Genomic DNA, 21,547 nt, shown 5'->3' with positions numbered 1-21,547 from the left:
TTATGGGAGCCTGGGGGGGGTACCTAGTAGTACCTGGAGGAACCACCAGTCGGGGTTGGTTGGTTAGTGTCTTTTATCATGAATTGTGTAATGGTGTAAGGTGACAAGTTGATTCTCTGCTCTTGTTTTTATGGTACCTTCTGCACCCAGGGCAAGGGCATAAATTATTTTATCTTGAGTCTTGTCAGCGATTGGGCAGATCTCCCGCTGCAAGACTTCCATCGATATAGAGGCGACTCCCAGCTCATGCCACGCCACTGCAGGTTTAGATGAGCACCACCAGAGGCAGCAACTCATGCTGTAGCTCTTACCAGTGTTAGCCATTCCTCCCAGTTCAATAATACTATTCCTTTAATGAATTGAGTTAGTTCATTCCATTCATCCCACACCAAGTTAATTACTAAATAAGAGCCCGCCCTCCTCCTCTCTGATTTTCATGGAGTTAGCAGCAATAAATAAGAACAATGCTGCAGGCTTCTCTCGCTTGTGAGGCCCCATTGCAGTGGACAGGACCTGTCACCCTACATTGCAACCATCATTTGCACACAAATTTTTTTTATTTGATTTAAGATGCCATGCGAGGCTAATCCTTAGCTAAGTAATTACTTGGTAAGTATATTCATAAAACCCTCAATTTATTATCATTTTATTATAAAAATATGTTTATTATGCGCATGTCAGCTTTAAAAGACCACAGAGCCATTTTTTCTAGCACTTCAAAGAGCTCATCTGAAGTTTTATTCTATTGAGGGCTAAATTGGAGTAAAGGAAAATTAAAAGGAGTGGGACTGTTGGTTGGGAAGATGCCAATGGGTATGGAAGAAGAGTAAAAAGGCAAAAATATTGTCCAAAGGTATGCTACAAAGAACCTATAGTAACATCTACCAACATTGTAAATGGTACTCCATAGAGAGTTGAGTGTGTGTACTTATACAGGTAATTTGCATGTTAAAATGGAAAAGGTCAGCATACCAATATACATCACCCTATATGCAGTTGACTTGACTGAGATCTTCAAATTTTTAAAGTTTTTCGGGTGCATACTTAGATATTAAAAAGGGATTTTGACGAAGGAAAAATCTATTTCTGGGCAACGACCTGTGTCGCCCTGTGAAATGGTTCCTTTGATACTATTTCTGAAGAATAAATATTGCTATTCATCCTAGAGAAAAAAGAAACAATATAATGCCAAGATAAATGGCTCGCTCATTCTTATAGAAGTGTCGGTATAGTAAGGAGCGAGTGGAATCACTACCAGAGGTCCCTTGCCATTTAGCTTCTTCCTTCGACAAAACCCGAACTACGGAGGAGCCGTGCTACAGCTCCCGGGTCTACTACTACCGTGAGCGCCTCCGACGCCTGAGACTCATTCCTGAAGATAGCCTCCAAGCTTGGGGTAAGCTGGGTGAGGATAATCTAACCTACAGGTGGGGTTTCACAGGGCGACACAGGTCGTTGCCCAGAAATAGATTTTCCTTCGTCAAAATCCCTTTTCTGGGCTTGACCTGTGTCGGCCTGTGAAATAGTACCAGAGAATGCCAAACACCAAGCTTTGAGGAACAGTACAGATAAATTAAGAAGTAAAGTTAAACACTTGTAAGGTTAATAGTATAATAATCAACTAAAATTACAGTCTTACCCTAAGGGAAGTATAAGCCCTAAAACACGGGTTATCACTTAAAATTAGTTAGCCTAACAACAAACATAACAATACAGGTTAGGCAAAGACAAGATATAAGTTGATATATACAAAAGAATGGAACTGAATCCGATTAGAATGATGAACAAAAGCAAACTCAAGGTAACCCAATACATGGAGGCGACTAAACTAAGTAAGGGTGCAATGGGGCAGGTTAGAAGGGAAGGCTACAAGAAGTTATAGTAAAAATTAAGAATCAGGAGAAACTGTGTTTCCAGCTGCCACTGCTGGAAATTTGAGGCTTCTAAGGGGTTTTAGGTAGTGCCGTTTGAAAACTGTCGGAGATTTCCAGCCTGTATACTTCTTAAGATCGTCAAAATTCATGTGTTGGAAATAATTAATAGATGTGCCACCGCCCTAACATCGTGGGCCCGAGGAAAGGACTCTGGATGGCCTGTTTAATGAAGTATAAAATTTGTTGCCTGATCCCTTTTAGGGATAAAGTACCACCTCCCTTCCTAATGAACAATGGGCCTGAAGATTTCAGAGTTGTTCTGCTTAGGTAGGCTCTTAATGAGTTGACAGGACAAAGGGAAATGTCTTGAGGTAGTGGTAGGATTTTCCACGAGGACCATCTGTCCTGTGGGTCTTCATTTTTGGCTAGAAAATGGCGATCTGGGGATAAGAGGACTTCCCCTGAGGGGAGGAACTCAATGTGGCCTGGTTCCCTTGATAAAGCTGACAGTTCTGATATTCTAGCTCCGGAGGCTAAACTTAATAAGAATAGGGTTTTCCTCAGGAGGGATATATAATTGCAAGAGTCATTGTTAATGTCCGAGGCCAGTTTGAGGACATCATTTAAGAACCAAGAGACTGATTTAGGTCTCGTTGATGGTCTTAATCTAGCACAAGCTTTTGGTATGGACGTAAAGTAGAATCCGTAAGGTCTATGCTAAAACCAAATTGGAAGATCTTTTTAAGAGCTGATTTGGTCGTAGTGATAGTGCTTGCTGCTAAGCCTTTCTCAAACAATGATCTGAAGAAAGTTATGGCTAGGTTCGTTGTCATGACTTGAGAATTTGACAACTTAAGGAACTCTGCTAGTTTTCTTGACAGATGAATCATATTGTCGGAGAGTAGATTCTCTTTTATCTGATTCCAAGAATGAGATATTCTGGGGATCAATTTCTGCATTCCTCATGGCTGCGAATTTCAGAAAATCCATAAAGTTAGGTTTCTGAATTCTTGAGGAAGCGGACACAGTCTGAGTTGCACTAACTGGGTTAGTTTGGGGTTGGGAATCCGTAGTGGTCGGAGTCTCAACTCTAGGAGTAGAGTGGAACCAATTGCTCTTGGGCGGGCCAGTTGGGAGCTACTAGAGCTACTTGGCCTTTGAAGTGTCTGAGTTTGTCTAAAACTTTCATGAGAAGGTTCACCGGAGGGAAGAGGTAAATATTCTTCCATTCGTTCCAATCGAGGATCCATTGCATCCGTAGCGTATGCTAGAGGATCGAGGTTGGGGTGCCACGTAACAAGGGAGTTTGTGGTTTGACTCCGTGGCGAAGAGGTCTACTTGGAGTCCGGGGACTTGTAGACTGATCCAATTGAATGAACTCCTGTCCAGTGTCCAACTCCGATTCCAACGGAGCGGAGCGTGATAGAGCGTCTGCTACTACGTTCTTGACTCCTGCCAGGTGAGTGGCTGACAGGTGCCATTTGTTTTTGCATGCCAGAGAAAAGATGGCTATCATGACATGGTTCAAGTGGCTTGACTTGGATCCGCCCCTGTTGATGCAGTGTACTACTACTGCACTGTCCAGAACTAATTTGAAATGAGAGTTCTTGGGCGGACGGAGTCGTTTCAGTGTGAGGAATACTGCCATGGCCTCCAGTACATTGATATGTAGCTGGCGGAATGTTAACGACCAAGTTCCTTGAACTTTTTCGTACTGGGAGTATCCTCCCCACCCCTGTTAGTGAGGTAAGTCTGTGTGGATCACTAATGATGGAGGGGGAAAACTGTAGAGGAATTGCTTTTGAAAGGTTCTTTTGTCTCCGTCCAGGGGCGGAGACGTTTCGTAAAGATTGCTGGGATAAAGGCATCTAGTTTGTCCCGTGATCTGCAATTCGCTCTTGAGCGCCATACTCTGTTTTATATCTTTGAGTTTTTGGCTCTGAGCAGAACGTCTGTGACTGATGCAAACTTGAGTGAGCCCAGTATCCTCTCCTGGCAACCTCCTGGATGTTGTTGTCGTTTGATAAATTGTTTTGTAGCTCTTGCAATTTCTTTCCTTTTCAACGACGGAAATTGATAGTGTGCGATTGTAAGTCCCACTGAAGGCCTTAACCACTGGAATCGAGATTCCGTTGTTAGTCTGGTTTTACTTGGGTTTTGTTTATTTGAAAACCTAAATGTTCCAGGAATTTGATCACTCTGACCGTGCTTTCTGTGCATTCTTTGGGGTTCCTTGCCCAAATAAGCCAATCGTCCAGATAAGCCACTAACATTATTCCCATGTTTCCTTAGCTCTTGCACTACTGCTTCCGCCAATTCCTTTGGTGAAGATCCTGGGGCTATGTTGAGCCGAATGGCATTACCTTGAAGGAGTAGGATCTGTTGCCTAGTTTGAAGCCTAGGAATGGACGGGAAGTGTCGGCTATGGGAACATGATAGTAGGCATCTGTAAGATCTATAGAGGTTGTGACGGCCCCACGGGGCGGGGAAGTAAGGTCCGTACCTGCGAAAACGGTCAGCATCCTGAACTTGTCGCAATGAATGAATAAGTTCAGATGGGACAAGTCTAAGATGATTCTTCGGTTTACCGAGTCTTTCTTGGCACGCTGAACAAGCGTCCTTGAAAATTTTAAATTGTTGACTCTTGAGACTACTCCTTTGAGAAGGAGGTCTTCGGTATACTCTACCAATTCCGTTGTTGTGCTTGATAGAATCTGTTGGTTGGAGGAGGGCCCTCTAGCCAACTCCAACCTAGTCCCTTTGTTACTATACTTTGAGCCCAAGGGCTGAACCCCCCCCACCGCTGGCGGAAAGAGGTACAGCCTCCCTCCTACCTTGGGATTCTCACTGCTGGTTTGCCGAGGGGCGGGCCACCTCTGCTCCTCGGAAACCTCTTCCCCTGTTAGCAGCCCTGCCGGATCCTCTGAATCGAGAGGCCAACCTCTTGCTCTACTGCCTCTCGCAAACCTATTGAAAGCCTGAAAGTTCTGGCTTTCATAGTTGGCAATTGTAGGCTGGCGAGACAGCAAAGGCAAAGTGGAGGGTTGAGATTGCTGGGACTGAGGGGTCAGAACAATGTATGGTGTTGACCCTTCGACGATGGTTGCCCTTGTGATGCTGGGACTGCCTGAACCAACGTTTGTTGAGAAGGCTGGAAGGGGAGAGAACTTCCTTGGTTTCTTCTTGTTCCTTGGGTTTAGGACCAGAAGATTCCTGCCTCCGCTTTGCTACCAGTCCCCACCTGACTTTGTGAGCACTGGTTGACCTTAGAAGCCTCATGAAGGACTTCTGCTACTACTGGTGCTGGAAAGAGGTCCGGTTCCCAAATTGAGAAGCAATCAGTTTTTTATTCGGTTCATGGCGGATAGTAGCTTCCGCCAGAACGTGCTTCCTACAATTTCTCCTGGCTATGAGGAAGTCGTAAAGGTCACACTGCATGGTGTGCAGCAGACCTTTAGCCAAAACTTTAAATAACGGCTCTTGTTGGTATACAAGAGCCGTCATCTCCGCCATAGTCATGGAGGAAAGGGATCTCGCGAGCCTAGTCGGGCGTCGTACTCATCTGGATGAGAGAGTCCGACAACCTGGGGGAGGTCTCTCACTAAAGAGAGAGGTGGCACAGTCCGCCTTTAGTTTTCCTACTGAGAAAGTAGGAACTGCCCTTCGAAGTACGTCTCGGAGCCTGGGACTAAGAGAGAGGTGGGTTCCGTCTCTCGTAGTTGAGGCAGGGGCTCGTCTTTCAGGGCGGCCTGAAAGGTTGCTTCCACTACCTTAAGGGTCAGTGGGTAGCGGAGTCCATTCCACCGGAGTAAAAATGGTGAAAGGACTCCTAAAGGCTGTGATGCGGGTGTTTTCACACCCCCCATTCTTCCAGACTTCTCATTAGAGTCTGCTGTGCCTGTTCCCCTCGGAAGGATCACTGTTTCCTTGGGGAAACCTAACCTTGTCCTCTCTCATCATCGCTGCTTCCGTTAGTCGGTGACGTAGCCAATGAATGGTGGTTGAAGGTCTCTGGGGTGGAACTCGAACGTCCTCACGCCTTCGAGTTCCTATGCCTTCGATTGTCAACATTCCGTTGACAAACGGGGCATACGAAGCGATCCTCCAAGGGTTGGCCGCCTTGAATTCCGGCAGTTGCTGGAATCTGGCATTGGTAAGAGGAGAGGAAGGTGGCACAGATAGAGGGGAACCTGCCGCAATCGAGGTTTTGGATCCCGGCGATGGCATTCTCCTGAGCGGCCAGCCGTTCCGCCAGCGATTGGATCGACTGGCCGGAAGACGTAACAGAACTGGAGAGCTGGGAGAGCACCGAGCCGACCTTGTTGTCAACCAAGGCCCCTACGATCACTCCCACCTGCTCCAGAATGTTAGCCGAAAAGGATTCGGGATCAAAAAGAGGGACTTGAGCCGATCCTTACGTGATCTATGTTTGGGGGGACCTCGACGCAGAGGAAGAGGCCTCCCTTGACCTAAACTGATCCGGGGTGGTGAGCCGGAGTTATAGTTGTCTGTCAGATGACCGATTTCTTGGGGAGAGACTTTTTAAGTTTCTCCTCGGTCATCTTAGCCTTGGGGATCACTGAAGTAGCCTTAGGACGGACAGACCGCTGCTCTTCAGTGAAGCCCCGGAAGAAGTGGGAAGTAGAAGGATCAGTAGAAGGTGATGGAGAGAAAGGGAATTCAGGAAAGGGCCCTGAGAACCCACAGGAGCTGCCCCTACTACACCCTTACCTGTAACATGGAGTCAATAGCCATGGGTTCCAACGTCGAGGTTCATTTGCCGCAACGTCTTCTGCAACGTCCTCTGGGGAAATCCCCCCTCCTGTAGGGAGATCATGACTTGAAGGTCCGGCCAGCAAAGGGGCGCGGCCGCTATCGGGTCCACCACTGATTCCTTTTTCTTGGCTCCTGGGAATATTAGGTCCGCCATATCCTGGGTAAGAATGTAGGGGCGGCCCTTAGAATTCCGGCCAAAACCCCCTACCCAAGCTTTGAGAGGTCGACAAAGCTTTCTTCTTTTCTTCATCAGAACCCTGTAAAAAAGGGTCTAGAGTTAGGGAGAGGATAGGGGATGGAATTGTCTGTTGTGTTGAGATTATTATGAATATGTGGTCTATATGTGAAAGGTATAATATAACAACAAGTATTCCAGGTGACGAATGAATGAAGAAAGTGCTAAGAAACTTACTACTAGTGAGGATCTCCTACTAGCAAGTAGCAGGTTGGCAAGCTTCATGATGCCAACGATAAAATCCTCCACTTTCACTGCACATCCTGCATGAGAAACGGCATACTATATGGCCGCATAGGTCTTGGAGGATGGCAACTGCACCCAATCTCCTGGCACAACATCTGTAAGTCAAGGATACATGAGTACCAATGACAAACCTCCGTGGAATAATATGCAAACTATCCGTGGGTGCCGGAGTAGGACCGACGGAGGTAGAGATCTACGTATGAATATTACGTAGAAAAATTACGAGGGGGAAGAAGTCTCTGCCTCCGCCTAAGCTCACTTGTCATATGACTAAAAATAGACTCCGTAGGGCCACGGAGTTATTCTCATATGGCCCAAGGAGTTAACTTGAACTACTTGAGTGAGCATGTCAAAAAAAAAAAAAAAAAAAAAAACTTCTAACGAAGCAAGGGAGAAAAAAAAAAAAAAATAGTACGAGAGGCGGAAATAAAAAACCCCCGCAGTAACGCAAAAGATTCTAAACATTAAATAACACAAAATAAAACAAAAATAAAAACCCCTTATATCAGTAAGTGCTCGTTTGTGAACTATCCTAAGTGGATAGGAAAACCCAGTGATTCCCTCCCCCCTCTCTATGTTCGGTTAGCGGCGGATGGAGGACCCCTGCGGACTGAACTGAGGGGGAAAGAGTAGGGAAGAATGTGGGGTAGGGGAGCCCCCTCCCCCGTGAGCGACCAGTTAAGGACGGAGAAGAAGGGGGGAGGTCCCGAGCCCCCGAAGGCAGTGACGAGTGAGAAGTACCAGTAGGGGAGGGGAGATCCCCACCAGTCCCCGTGAGTCAACCACCCTCTCATGCAGACTCGGACGCTAGCTGGTGAGAAACGAGTCCATCACCCATCGACGTGGATGGCAATGTATGGAGGGGGGGAATGGGGGGGACGGGAGGGGGTGGACCCCGTAAACCGGGTGGCCTCACCGTGGGATAAACCGGTGGTTTCCTTCCCCCAGCCAGGTGAAAGATACGATGGTGGGGAAGAACCGTCGGAGAAAACAACATCAATAATCCACTGATATAAATAGGATTTTTATAAATAATCAAATCAAATAAAATTTAAAAGCGATATCTTAAAGCTAGACTAACACGGGGAACACGAAGCTAAGCAAACAGAAAATTAGGTTAATCGCCGATCCGAAGAAAGGGGTATGTTAGCCTAATTTTAACCTCTAGTTCAAGAAAACGGCGGGCAAGGGCTAATCACCAATCGACAATTGGGGTATGAAAGCCTAACTTTTAACGGTAAAATAAATTATAACAGGGAAGCTAATCGCCCATACCGAAGCATGGTGATGTTAGCCAACCTAGTACCTATAATTATTATTAAAGGTAATCAGGAACTAGAGAACGGAAAGATGAGAACATCAGAATAATTAAGATGATATGACTCTCAATCCGTGACTGATAAAACTCCCTAACAATGTTAAGGCGTAGCTAGACTAAGGTCCCCCGAAACGTGCGGTCGGAGCGTGCCCCGTGGAGGCCTAACTAAAAAAACTAACTGCATAAAGATATAGAGACTATGTATAAGTAACCATATCTAAAGTACTGAGAAAAGGGAAATCTCTAACGGTATGGAAGACCGAAAGAGATAACCCGTTACCGCCATGCGGGTCGAGGGCATCATACGGCCGATAAGGCTCCGATATGTATAAAACACGAAGATCATCATAAAATGAGCATCAGTAAACCAAAACCAAACGTACTTAACTTAGAAGCAGAAGTTGAAGACATCTTTGAAAATAAATCCAAATAAATCCAAATAGAGCGAAACACAGCCACCGAAAAAATTTAACGTTTGGTTTGTAACCGCGCGTATCGAAAGGATGACGTCTCCAGGCGTCGGAGGCGCTCACGGTTAGTAGTAGACCGGGAGCTGTAGCACGGCTCCTCCGTAGGTCGGGGTTTTGTCGAAGGAAGAAGCTAAATGGCAAGGACCTCTGGTAGTGATTCCACTCGCTCCTTACTATACCGACACTTCTATAAGAAGTGAGCGAGCCATTTATCTTGGCATTATATTGTTTCTTTTTTCTCCTAGGATGAATAGCAATATTTTTATTCTTCAGAAATAGTATCAAAGGAAACCATTTCAACAGGCCGACACAGGTCAAGCCCAGAAAATAAGTATTGCAGAAGTGTTAAGGGTAATAATGGGACTTAGTATAAAAGTAATGTCTTTAATAGGTGTTTTAGAAAGTAATTTTTTTAAAGATTATTGGAATATGATTTAATAAAATAGTATAAAAAAAAATAAGCTGACAGAAAAGAATGGCTGTGATATATTCAGATAAAACTGAAATGAAGATCCATCTTGTCAGAGTAGGTAAGGCTTTAGTGATTGTCATTTAAGATGGTTAGTAAAATGCCCCAAAGGACTATAATCTCCACTATTCACATGGTACTTAACTCATGAGTACATACATACTGGAGATATTCTCAGATTTTTTTTTGTTTTTGTGTTTATTTTTTTTTATTGTAGGGCAATGACAAGACAAAGAATGTGAATTATTGAGTGAATACTACAGAAGTGACGACTTGATTGATGGAAAACATCTGGAGGCTGGAAACTTGGTGGGGGGAGGTAAAATTGTAAAGATCCTCAAAGAACCCCAAAAAACAGGATGTTGAAGATGGCCTGCTTTATCACATTGTGTTTTGAAGGGGGGTAAGTTTCTGTTGTGTGGCTGGTTATACATTTTGCAGCATTAGAAAAATGAGAGTAGGATACTGGCAAAAGCAGAGTAGACTAATGCAATTTTAAATGCTCATAATTTAATATAATTTGTATAAGAATATATTTGTATTTAAAAGTAAAATATATACTTTAGGTATGATGAAGATCAACCAAGTTTACTCACACTTAAATGCATCCGGCCTCGTGCAAAAATCAACCATCAAGCTTGCTATGAACTTTTAATAACCTGGTGATATAATAATGGCCAATTATAACCTGGAGGAACCAAAGGAACGAGGTCATTGGTATGACTGTAAAGTAAGTTCAAGAGCTGTTTAAAAGGTTAAAGATTAAAGAAAAGAAAACGTCTCATCAAGAAATCTGGTTATGGGCTACTGTATGACAGGGTTTTTAATGTATTTGAGAAATTTTTTAAGTTCTTGCTTGCCGTTAAATATCTTTTAACTACTATTTAAAATATGTAGGTAAAAATATTAGTCTAGAATATTTTATTGTTATGAAAAGTGGTATTTGTTTAATTAAGATTTCAGATTACAACAAAGTGGAAGTATAAAAGTTGGTATTTTGTTACTCTTATTTTGAATTGTGAATTTCTGATTTACAGTTTACTTTCGTGACTTGTTTTTTTTCAGGTTACCAAATTTTGAATACGAGAACCCAGAAGATGTATGCTACCGGTCTTCCTAGTAGTAGTGCCTCTTCCTTTAGATGATTGCCATATCAAATTTGTGGATGAACTTTACCAAATTGAAAAGCATATCAAAATGATTGATAGAGATCCAGAAAAATGGATCACCAACATGAGGACTGGCTCTCCTACAAAGAGTAAGTTATCTGGTGTTTTTTTTGCAAAATTGCTCTGCATTTTGTGTTGATATTTCAAAGTATTGGAATTCCACTACAGTGAACCACCCATATTCGCGTTCTCCAGATTCGCGGACTCACACATTCGCAGATTCTCTGGGGAACGTTTCCCTGCATTTTATTAGCGGAAAACTTCGCTCATTCGCGGTATTTTTCTGTGTAAATATCCACAAATTCCTTGTTTTTTTTGATGAATTTCATCATAAAATGCACTTTTGTGATAAAACTATTAAAAAAAAACCATGTATGAAAATTTTAGTGGGTTTTTTCTTCTTGAGTTTTACTAACAAAATAGGCTGTTTTAGCATTTTATAGGGGTTCCAACATTCGCGGATTCCCTAACTATTCATGGGGGGGTATGGTAACGCATCCCAGCGAATACGGGGGGACCACTGTCAGTTCTGTTGACTGGAGAGAATTGTTAACTAATTGCAATATATATGTGGTAGTAAACATATATATTGAATTAACCATTGACACTTGTTCACTCATCAACATCACAGTGTGCCCTTTCACTCGACCCTGGAAATTCCTGAACGGCCAGAAATGCAGCTTCTGTTTCCTGGATATTTATGTAGAAGTGCTTGTTGTTGTTTTGGTCCCACACACTTGAAAGCAAGAACTCAGGTGTGCACCCCATTTATAGATAAATTCATAGGTAAATGGCTTATAAAAGCAGAATTATCTCAGGAGGAGTACCAGTGGCACTCCTAATAAGAGGTTCTTGTCATCTAGCCACAACTCAAGTCTCTTTACTCTTCTGAAAGACTAACAGGAAAGAAAAGGAGGGGGCCCCCTTGCCATAGACAATAACTGCCTAGCCTCCACCAAAGGGAAGCGGAGTGGAGCCGCCCCCCAGAGGAACCAGGTTCTCCAATGATGACAGGTGACCCAGAATGACTTGCCCACTGCCAAGCAGGTTGTTTCTGTTGAGACAGGAAACTTCTATGCTACCTCCCTGAACTTACGATGTGAGAATCTGAAGGGAAAACTCAACAGCTGCTGTATCTACCAGCATGCCCAGGTACTTTATCCTCTGATTTGGCATGAGACCAATGACCTCTCAAGTTTATCGTCACGCCAAGACTGTGGACAAAACTTGAGAATGGTGATCATGTGCCAAAGGAGCTGTTGTGGTAATGAGTGCGTCGGGACCCCAAGCCAATCGTCTAGGTACCTCAATTGATGTACCCTGTGCAAATGAGCCTAAGCCAAAAATCAGTATCAACACTTGACATCAACACTTGAGAGGACAGTGAGAGCCTGAAACAACACCTGAACTGGAAACAGTGTCTCCCCCTCGAGGGTAAAGTGGAGTCACTCTGAGTGGACTGATGGATACATATTTGAAATAAGCATCCTTTAGACCAGAAGCATTCAGTCGCCTTCTCTGATAAAAATCCAGAAACTGAGTGAAAACTATTTCTATCTGGCAATGAACTGAGAAAATTATTCACGAATACATGCTGTATTTTCATACAATTTTTTTGTGACTAAATGCTCTTTTGTTATTTTTTTCCGATACGTAATACAAACCCCTCGGTCCTTTAACAATAGGAAGGTAACTAGCGGCAGCTGGGACGGTCGTAAGCTTTGAACAAGGGGAGAACGGTAGTTAAGTTTTAACTGCTTGTCCGATCGTGCGCGCGAGAGGTGAAGAATCACTTTTGCTTTTCGGCCGTGGTGTGACCAGGACGTGCTCGTCATCGCTCTCTGCCCTGCCCCTATTTCGTCGTGTGCTTTGAAGTTTACAATTTTCTTCTCACTGGTTTGTTTAGTTGGTTGGTGAATGAAATTGTAAGTACTCTTTTCATTTTTTTCATTATAATTGAAGTGTGATTTAATTATGGATCTGGAAATGGAGCTTTCGCCGCGCCCCCCCGGTTTCGCCCGTAGAGTGTGTCCCGGGCTGGCCAGGGCGTAAATGTGGCGGCTTTCGCTCTTTCCCAGAGATTGATCCGCATGAATTGTGTTCTCGTTGCCGGGGGCCTGGGGGCGAGAACTGCTCCCGGGCCGATCCGTGCAATGTATGTGATTAATTGGTCTGAGGCGCAGTGGGTGCTGTATGAGGGTAGGAAGAGGCGTAGACCAGCCAAGGAGTCTCGTCGGAAAGCTCTCCAGCGACTCCGTGACAGATACCTCGTCATCCTTCCTGCCCCCATGGTTGGGCGCGCCTTCCCCCTCCCCTGCGGGGGGGGGGGGGGGGGGGTGGGGGGGGTCGGTTTTTTTTTTCGAGTCCATGCGCCTCATTCGATCCGTCGAGTTGTGGAGGAGGGCGCCCGATACCCGGATGTACAATTGTATTCGCGGTCTTCCGTCCGCTCTGGGTGGGGTTCGTCCTCCCCCAAGCGTGAGGGTGCCCCTCTAACTGACCCGACTTTTCCTCCCTCCCTCAGGTGTGCCTTCTGTGAGTGACGACCTTGGGCAGGGTGTGGGCGTCATTGGGACTGCAGGGCGCCCCCAGTATCCAGGGCTTGATTCACGCGGTTGGCAGGGTCGGCAGTGGTTACTCATGGAGTGGTGACCACTACAACGACTACCTTGTCTACTCCAGGGTACGCCGCCCCTCCGCACGTGGTGTATACGCAGCACATTGCTTCGGTGACCCCGACAGCGTCGATCCAAATGCCGATCGCTGCTGTGGCCAAGGAGGGGCGTGCCTCCTCCACCTGGTTTCTTTTTGTGGTGCCGAACCCCGGACTTCCGCTGCCCAAAGAGTTCTCCCCTGGACCTGCGGCCTGTTCCTAGGATGACGGTGGCTGATTGTAAGACGCCTGGGACGCCTGAACTATGGTGCCGTACCTGTCGCCAATGTTGTCGCTGGCCTAGCCGCTCGCGCCGCTCCTGTGAGGCTTGCTGTGCGTGACGCTCCTGCTGTTGATGTTCCTGCCGTCCTGCCCACGTCGTGTCTCGTCATGGAAGTGCTTGCCCGGACTCAGGTCTTTCCGGACAGGTGCAGTCGGGCCGTTGTTGCTCGGCAATTGCCCCGGCTCCGGCCCTGGATGGAAGACCTGACGTCCGTCCTGAGAGAGCTGACGAAGAAGAGGAAGGTGTCGTCGTCGTCTTCTTCGTCGTCTGCTGCCGCCTCTTCCCTTTCGACTTCTAAGGCTTCCAAGCCGAAGAAGAAGGCTGCCACCTCCCCCCCTCCCCCCCCTAAGAAGGCTCCTTCAGGACCTTCGAAGGGCTCGTCTCACTCAGGTGTGACGGGGGTTCTTCTGCTGGTCCTCCCTGTTCCTTTGGGATCGGGGCCCCGTCTCCTCTTCTGAGAAGAAGAAGAAGACGGGGACCAGGGGTGGGTGCTGGCTACCGCTGGTACACCCCTCTCGCCTGGTCTTGGCAGCTCTTCTGCTAAGCCAGGTACCAGCTTGGCTTCTCGTCCGCGAGAAGTTTCAGAGTGTACGGTCTCCTTTGGGAGATCGTGCAGCCAAAGTTAAGACACCGAGTTCGCTCAGCGTCAAGACCAAGGCCACGGGCAGCAAGAAGACTGTCGAGAGCCGCTCAGGTGACTCTCGCCAGGCCAGTGGCCGCTCTCTCAGCGACCAGCCGGTACCTCGGGTGGACGTGACGGTCTCTGACCGGCCACGGGTTGAGGCTGGGAAGAGGTCCCCTCGACCGACGGTACCAAGCGGTTTGACGTGCTGCGAGGACGCTCACCGTTCTCACCGCGAAAGCGAGCTCTGCAGGTCACCTGACCGCCGCTCCCATAGGGACGGGCGGATAGGGCGACCAGCAGCAGCTTGTCCTGACGCACGGGACCGGGGTTTGTCGACGTGCTCAGTCGACTGGAGGAGACCGTCAGGGGTCTGTTTGCTGGTCCTCCTTGGTCTCGAGAGCTGCTCTTGTTGGAGGGACTGGACGGTCCTACTCCTCAGGACGCTGTAACTCCCCCGAGATCCAGAGGAACTTTGCCCAGGTTATTGCGCTGATTCGTCCAGCACAACGACCTGGGGGAAGGATCGCGCTCCCACCATCCGAGCCCACGTTCCCGGCTCGAGTCATTTTGGGGCACGAAGTGGGAACCCAAATTGACGGTGGTGTTTGTTTTTTGCCGCGATCAGAGCTTGCAGACTCAGTCCTTGACCAAGTGGAGAATTTCGTCTCAGGACGAGAGGATTCACTGAAGTCAGGACGGTCTTCCAAGCTACTTCCTCCTCCTCCTCCCTGCAGCGACAGCGGAAATTCTACGTGCCTTCAGAGGATCCAATACCGCCCAAACAGGTTAACCCGGAGCTAGCTAGGCTAACTCCAGGTGTGTCCCTGCAGCAGCTCCTGTTGGAGAACCTGTGGTTCTCGCAGCGGGAGGCACTGGGCCTGGAAGCTACCGCTATGGCAGCATTCCAGGCAGTCTCTTGGTTGGATCTGTGGTCCCTCACAGTATCCAAAGTCGCGGCAAACCTGTGGGCCAACTTGGTGCTCCGTCGTAGGGACGCAGTCCTTACACGAGTAGCCAAGGGGGCTGGGCGTGAGGCGGTAATGGACTTCGTAACGGACCTATCAAGAGTTCCTCTGCTCTCTTTCCTGGAGAGATGGTGGACGCTGCGGTGGAGAGATGGCGCACTGATGACAGTGACCGTCTGGTTCACCAGGCAGTCCTCGAAGGTTTCTGGGCAACCTCGAGCTACTGCGGCTAATGCCTAAGAGTTTTAGCTAGCGCTTCCTCGGCTGCTAAGACGGCTGCTCCATCGAAGCCCCGAGGAAAGACTCTTGCTGCTTCAACTTCTGGTAGAGGAGGCCGTAACCAGCCCTCCTTTCCTTGAGGTGGTGGGGACGAAGTCGAAGCGAGGTGGGAAACGCCTGGGGACGGCGTTCCCCCTCACCTGCTGCCGGAAGTGGGGGGGGTGCCTGGCGAGCCATTGGGCAACTTGGCAGCGCTACGGTGCCGAGACCTGGATAGTAGACGTCCTTCGGGAGGGATATCTACTACCCTTCGAATCTCGGCCACCCCTCACCTCCAACCCGGTCCATCTTTAGACTTATGTCCTAAGGTTCTTCAAAGGACAACGCTCTTCGGCAGGAAGATCAAGACCATGCTGACCAAACGAGCTGTAGAAATCGTAGAGGATCGGTCACCGGGCTTTTACAGCCGCCTTTTCTTAGTGGAGAAGGCATCGGGAGGCTGGCGCCCGGTGATAGATCTCTCTCCCCTGAACCAATTTGTTTCGCCAGACTCGGTTCACGGTGGAGACGGCATGGTCCATGCTCGACTCCATCAGGGAGAACGATTTCCATGCTTTCAGTGGACTTGAAGGACGCGTATTTTCAAATACCCATCCATCAGTCTCAGAAAGTACCTCCGCTTCATCTTCGACGGGACGGTGTACCAATTCAGGGCACTTTGCTTCGGTCCTGTCAACCGCCCCACGGGTTGTTCACGCGAGTGTTCACTCTGGTGTCTGCTTGGGCCCATTCGCACGGAATACGTCTTCTGAGGTATTCTCGACGATTGGCTGGTCCTGGCGAGCTGCCCGCTCGCAGTTGCTGCAGGACAGGGATCGACTTCTCAAGTTTTGTCGCGATCTGGGGCATCGTGATAAACTACGAGAATCCGATCTCGAACCCAAGCAGAAGATGAAGTACCTGGGTATGCTGATCGATACGGTAGCAGCTCAAGTCTGCCCCCGCAGACTGAGGATCAGCAGATTCAGGGAGGCCAGCCGGCCGGTTCCTGTCTCGGCAGGAACAGGCAGCTCAGCAATGGCAAGTCGTGATCGGCCACCTGTCGTCACTCGAGAAGTTAGTTCCTCACGGACTTCTTCACCCTGCGGTCTCTCCAGTGGAGACTAAGGGGAGGAGTTGGTCACAGGTAAAGGATCCACCTTACGTCCCCGTGTCCCTCACGGAGAAAAGTGAGGCAGGACCTAGCCTGGTGGCTCGACGACAGGAACTTCTTAAGAGGAGTGCCTCTATGCACCCCCCCCCCCACCCCCCCCCCGGAGATGTTGCTGTTTTTCAGACGCATCAAACCAGAGGGATGGGGCGCACACCTGGAGGAGTTGCTGATGCAAGGTGTGTGGGGACCATCCCGACAAGCACCCTTCACATCAATGTCTGGAAACTCAAGGCGGCGTTCTACGCTCTCCAAGAATTCCAGGACCGCTTGGTGGACACTTCAGTGGTGTTTGATGTGCGACAACACCACAGTAGTGGCATACGTCAACAAGTAGGGGGACCTAGTGTCTCTCCCGCTACAACCAGTTTGATCGTGCAGGTGCACGAGTGGGCCACGGCTCACTCAATAGAGCTGTCAGCACGCTACATTCCAGGCAAGAGGAATGTAGTAGCAGACAAGTCAGCCGTCGGGATCAGGTGATAGGAACGAGTGGTCTCGTCACACCAGAAGTGGCGGAAAGGCTCTTCAACCTGTGGGGGCGTCCAGTCATAGATCTGTTCGCCACCCGGCACAAAAAAAAAAACTCCAGGTTTTTTGCTCAGCCGTGCCGGAACCCATGGGCAGCTGCAGAGGACGCTCTTCAACACCCCTGGGACAACCCTCTTTGTCTTACGCCTCTCCTCCCTTCTGTCTGATTCGGAAAGTGATCAGCCCGAGCGCTGGCCACTCCAAATCTCAGGATGATCCTGGTGGCTTCCCAAACGACCCTCAAGCCGTTTGGTATCCGGACCTGCTGGCTCTTCTTGGCGGAAGAACCAAGAGAGATGCCCCACTGGCACAACCTTCTAGCCCAGCCACACGTAGAACGGTACCACCGAGCAGTCCAGTCCTACAACTTCACGGCTGGCTGTATCCACCATCTCTTGCGAACGAGAGGCTTTTCTCGTAGCGCAGCAACAGAGATGGATGGACACGTCCGACAGTCCTCTGCTGTGTACCAGGGGAAGTGGGCCGTCCTTCTGTGGTGGTGTCGTAGACTGGGTCTATCTCCTCTCAGAGCCACTCTTCAGCAGGTAGCGGATTTCCTCGTATTCTTCGCCGAGAGAAGCTCCTCTCAGTACCCACAGTCAAAGGATACAGAGCCGCCCTGGCCCTTGTCTAAACTGAGGGGACTGGATATCTTGAATTCGTTCAAGATTTCCCCTTGCTTATGAGGAGCTTCGAAAGGTCTTACCCACCAGGGAACTCAGGCCCCCTGAGTGGGATGTTGACTCTCGTCCTTAGGAGTTTGACTCGAAGACCATTCGAGCCACTCCGAGAGTCGTCAGACAGGGATCGACCCTCAAGACCCTCCTCTTGCTGGCCCTGGCATTGCTCGAAGAGAGTAGGGGAACTTCATGGGTCTGTCCTTCAATGTTAAACATTCCAGGGGATGGGGATCTGTGACGCTCGATTTTGTCCCGAACTTCGTAGCTAAGACTCAGAATCCATCGATCCTGATGACAGGTTCGAGTCTTTCACAATCCCCTCCCTAATGGGATTTCACCGACAACGATACGGATGAGATGGCTGCTTTGTCCTGTGAGGGCGCTACGGCGCTATCTGAAGAGAACTCGACACCCAAGCCTGAGTGGTCGACGCCTCTCGTTAGCACTTGGGGTTACCAAGAAAGAAGTATCCAAGAACACACTTTCTTTCTGGCTGCGTGAGGTGATCAGGAGAGCGTACCGACGGCTGATGGTAGTGACGACATCCGTACGCTCCGTCCAGAGAGCCCATGAAGTCAGTGGTATTTGGACCCTCTTTGGCGTTCCGTAAGAACTTCTCCATGGCGCAGGTCCTGAAGGCAGGTGTCTGGGCCAACCAGACTAACCCTTTACGTCCTTCTACCTTCGGGATATTGCCCACAAAGTCCTTGGATACTTTTTCCTTTGGGACCTGTGTGGTGGCTGCTCAAATGTTGTGTAAGCCTACCCAGCACCCGAGCAGGCAGAACAGCATCGATTCCTGGTGTGACTGTAGGAATGAAATGGTGTGAATGAGAGTGCGACTGGCTCTCTTCCCCATCTTCTCTCCTACCTGTGGGCAGAGGGTCACGGTCGTCACCACGCTGGAAAGGAATATGATGCAGGTAAGCTACTCGACAGAGCCCCAATCTATTCTTTGTTTAGTTAGGGATAGGAGCAAATATCCTACACTTCCTCAACAAGGGGGAGGGAGTGGATGCCTACTGAGACAAAACCCAAACTTTTATGTTGCCTTTAGTAAAGGAACAAGTTTCTTGCTTGCTGGTACAAGGAGATACGCTTGCCTCTCTCTTAGTACTTGGCTCAGAGGTCTGACCATTGATCTTGCGGTGCACACCCCGATCAATCGGACAGAGGCTTGTGGACACCTCCCTCGCTCTTACGACCAGGGAGTCATTCCAAGGTTGGACGAACACCAGTCTGTCACCAAAAAGACTCGGATTCCTCCCACCAATAGGTGAGTCTCTTATTGTTGAAGGACCGAGGGTTTGTATTACGTATCTGGAACAAATGACAATTTGTGGCGAAAATTGCATTTTTCCTAACTATACAAACTGAGGTCCTTTACATATAGTTCCACCTCCATGCCACCCTCACTCTGCAACCCCCTTTTTGCATGGCCTAAAGCAAAAGTGATTCTTCACCTCTCGCGCACGATCGGACAAGCAGTTAACTACCGTTCTCCCCTTGTTCGAAGCTTACGACCGTCCCAGCTGCCGCTAGTTACCTTCCTATTGTTAAAGGACCTCAGGTTTGTATAGTTAGGAAAAATGCAATTTTCGACAAATTGTCATTTTATTGCAGTGTCTTACGAACAATTATACAGCTGTAGGTTCCCTATGAATGGCAGACAACAGATTCAAAACTCTGCGGTGGCGCCACCATGTGCTGATGTAGGTGACGTCATCTCCTTCCACTCGAGGGAGCTACAGGTGCAATTGCCCAGGTAAACATTCAATTCGTTCTCTGCCGGCTTCTGGTGAATATCGGTGGTCGGTGCAGACTTTTTCTTCATTTGTTGGGAAGTATATCTCTCCAATATTGGTGAAGTATTCAACTCCGTGTTTGTAGGATTGAAGCTGAATTTCTTTTCTGCAATTTTGTGGTCCTTACCATCATGTCGGACTCTAGTCCTTAAGTAGTTAGGGTTTGTGCGCCGGAGGGTGCAAAAACTAGATTAGTTAAATTAATTTATGATTTGCACACTAAGTGCATTAAGTGTAGGGGTTGTGAGTGCTCTAGAAACTCTACTTGTGATGACTGCAAGGATTGGATAGTGAACAACAATGGAAAGTTTTTGTTCTCACTCAGGGAAGATAATTAAGGATAGGAAGAGGAAGGCGGCTCTCAGAGCTGAAAGTAAGACTAGTTTAGTTTCTTCTGCTTCTATCGAAGCACCTGCTCATATTCCTTCTCCTTCCTCCTCTTATTATGCCTCCGATCTTGAGTCCTCCTACTCCTGCTCCTGTAACTACCTTGCCAACTTCCCGTGGAGTTTCTTCCTGACACCATTGCCAGCCTTGAGTCTAAATTTGAAAAGAAATTTGGTGTATTAGCTAACACGGTTATGCAGTTAGAATTATCGGTAAAGTCTTTCTTAGAAAAGACTTCTAGTGAAGTGAAGTGTCAGTGCAGTGCAATCTGAGGGGGTGGCTGTTTTGTCCCGATAGTTCTCCTAGACGAAGGTCCTGTCCCGCTCCCCCGCCGGGTTGGGGAGAAGAACATACCGGAGGTCCAGGGAGACTGTCGGGGTTTGCCCACAGACAGTCTTTCTTTCCTCCGTTGATCCTTTAGTGGCGACACCAGGATTGCGACTAAACTACACTATTGGAAAGGTGTGTCGTTCTGTAATCGGTTATCGACATAGTCGAGTGATTCATTGCCGATTAGACGTCGTAAGTGGCATGATTCTCTAGTCTCGCGTCCGTTGAAGAGACGTTCGACTGAAGAGGTGTTCTCTCCGCCCCCTGTGAAGAGGAACAGAGAAGTAAATAACTCTAGCCCGTCGTGTAGTGTAGCTACATGGACTTCGTCTCGTATTCTGGCGACAGCGACAGCCTCCTTCGACTCGATTGTGGAACGACCGATTCTGAGTTCGTCGAGATCTTCGACTCATCGAGCTGTTGAAAGTTTACCTTCGACTTCGCATGCGACAGATAATTCGACTGGCGTGAGACTCCGGTGTCGATCGTGTCTAAGTCCACAACCCCAGTTGCTACGACTTCAACTCAAGAAGACGAGAATCTAGTTCCCTTACGTTGACAGTTAGGAGCATGCATGAACTGGATGAAAAAAAGCAAAACTTATGTACGAAGAACAATGAGTCGAATCAAGAACCCGCTTTTGTCGCCTATCTCTTAGGATGATGAGGAGGACTTAGAAGCGGACTCTATCCCTCTCTCGTGCTATTCGAAGCTTTTACGCTACCTTCTGGATATGTACCTGGATTACTTCGTAGTAGCGCTCCCACCCGGTCGCCTGCTTCCATCATCCTGATGAGAAAGAAGAATTTCGATCTTCTTCTCCCGAAGTTCGTACTTTCCAAGGCTGCTAAATGTTCGCTTCGTGATATAGAAGACTGGTTGAAGTTCAAGAGAGAGCTCGGGAAAGCAACTTTTGTCTATCCTCGTCGAAACTTGTAAAAAAAGAGGTATAGGTTCTATGTAACCGGAGAAGCCCCCCTCTATGGGAGTGTCCTGCCTCCTTCCAGGGGGACTTCTCTGGCCTGGTGGATGCAAATAGAGCGTCCGCGAATGCGCGAATTTTCCGCGAATAATGTGGGGAAACGTTCCCGAGAGAAATCCGCGAATCCAGAGAACGCAAATACGGGGGGCCCCCCCACTGTAATTGTCTTTTCTGTGTAAGTTATCAAAGTATTTTCTTTCTTTATATAACTATTATGATGTTTGCAAATGACTAGGAGATTGCATTATTGTTCCTTAAAGTATGATAGGTTTTTTTTTTTTGCTATTGGACTTGTAATAAGTAATAAAGATAGAATATTC

At 47.9% G+C, this 21,547-nt stretch overlaps 1 protein-coding gene and 1 pseudogene across 1 annotated transcript in view; one reads left to right on the top strand and one right to left on the bottom strand.

Moving 5' to 3' along the window:
• LOC135219861 (E3 ubiquitin-protein ligase UHRF1-like) overlaps positions 1-21,547 on the bottom strand; it is a 207,727-nt gene that overhangs the window by 16,245 nt on the left and 169,935 nt on the right. The window lies entirely within an intron of this gene.
• Positions 9,757-21,547, top strand: part of LOC135220064 (E3 ubiquitin-protein ligase UHRF1-like) — a 57,814-nt pseudogene continuing 46,023 nt past the window's right edge.

Source organism: Macrobrachium nipponense, chromosome 1, assembly GCF_015104395.2.
Source record: "Macrobrachium nipponense isolate FS-2020 chromosome 1, ASM1510439v2, whole genome shotgun sequence".
Lineage (NCBI taxonomy): Eukaryota > Metazoa > Arthropoda > Malacostraca > Decapoda > Palaemonidae > Macrobrachium > Macrobrachium nipponense.
Note: the sequence above shows the minus strand (reverse complement) of the source record. Positions and strands in the feature narration are given on the sequence as shown.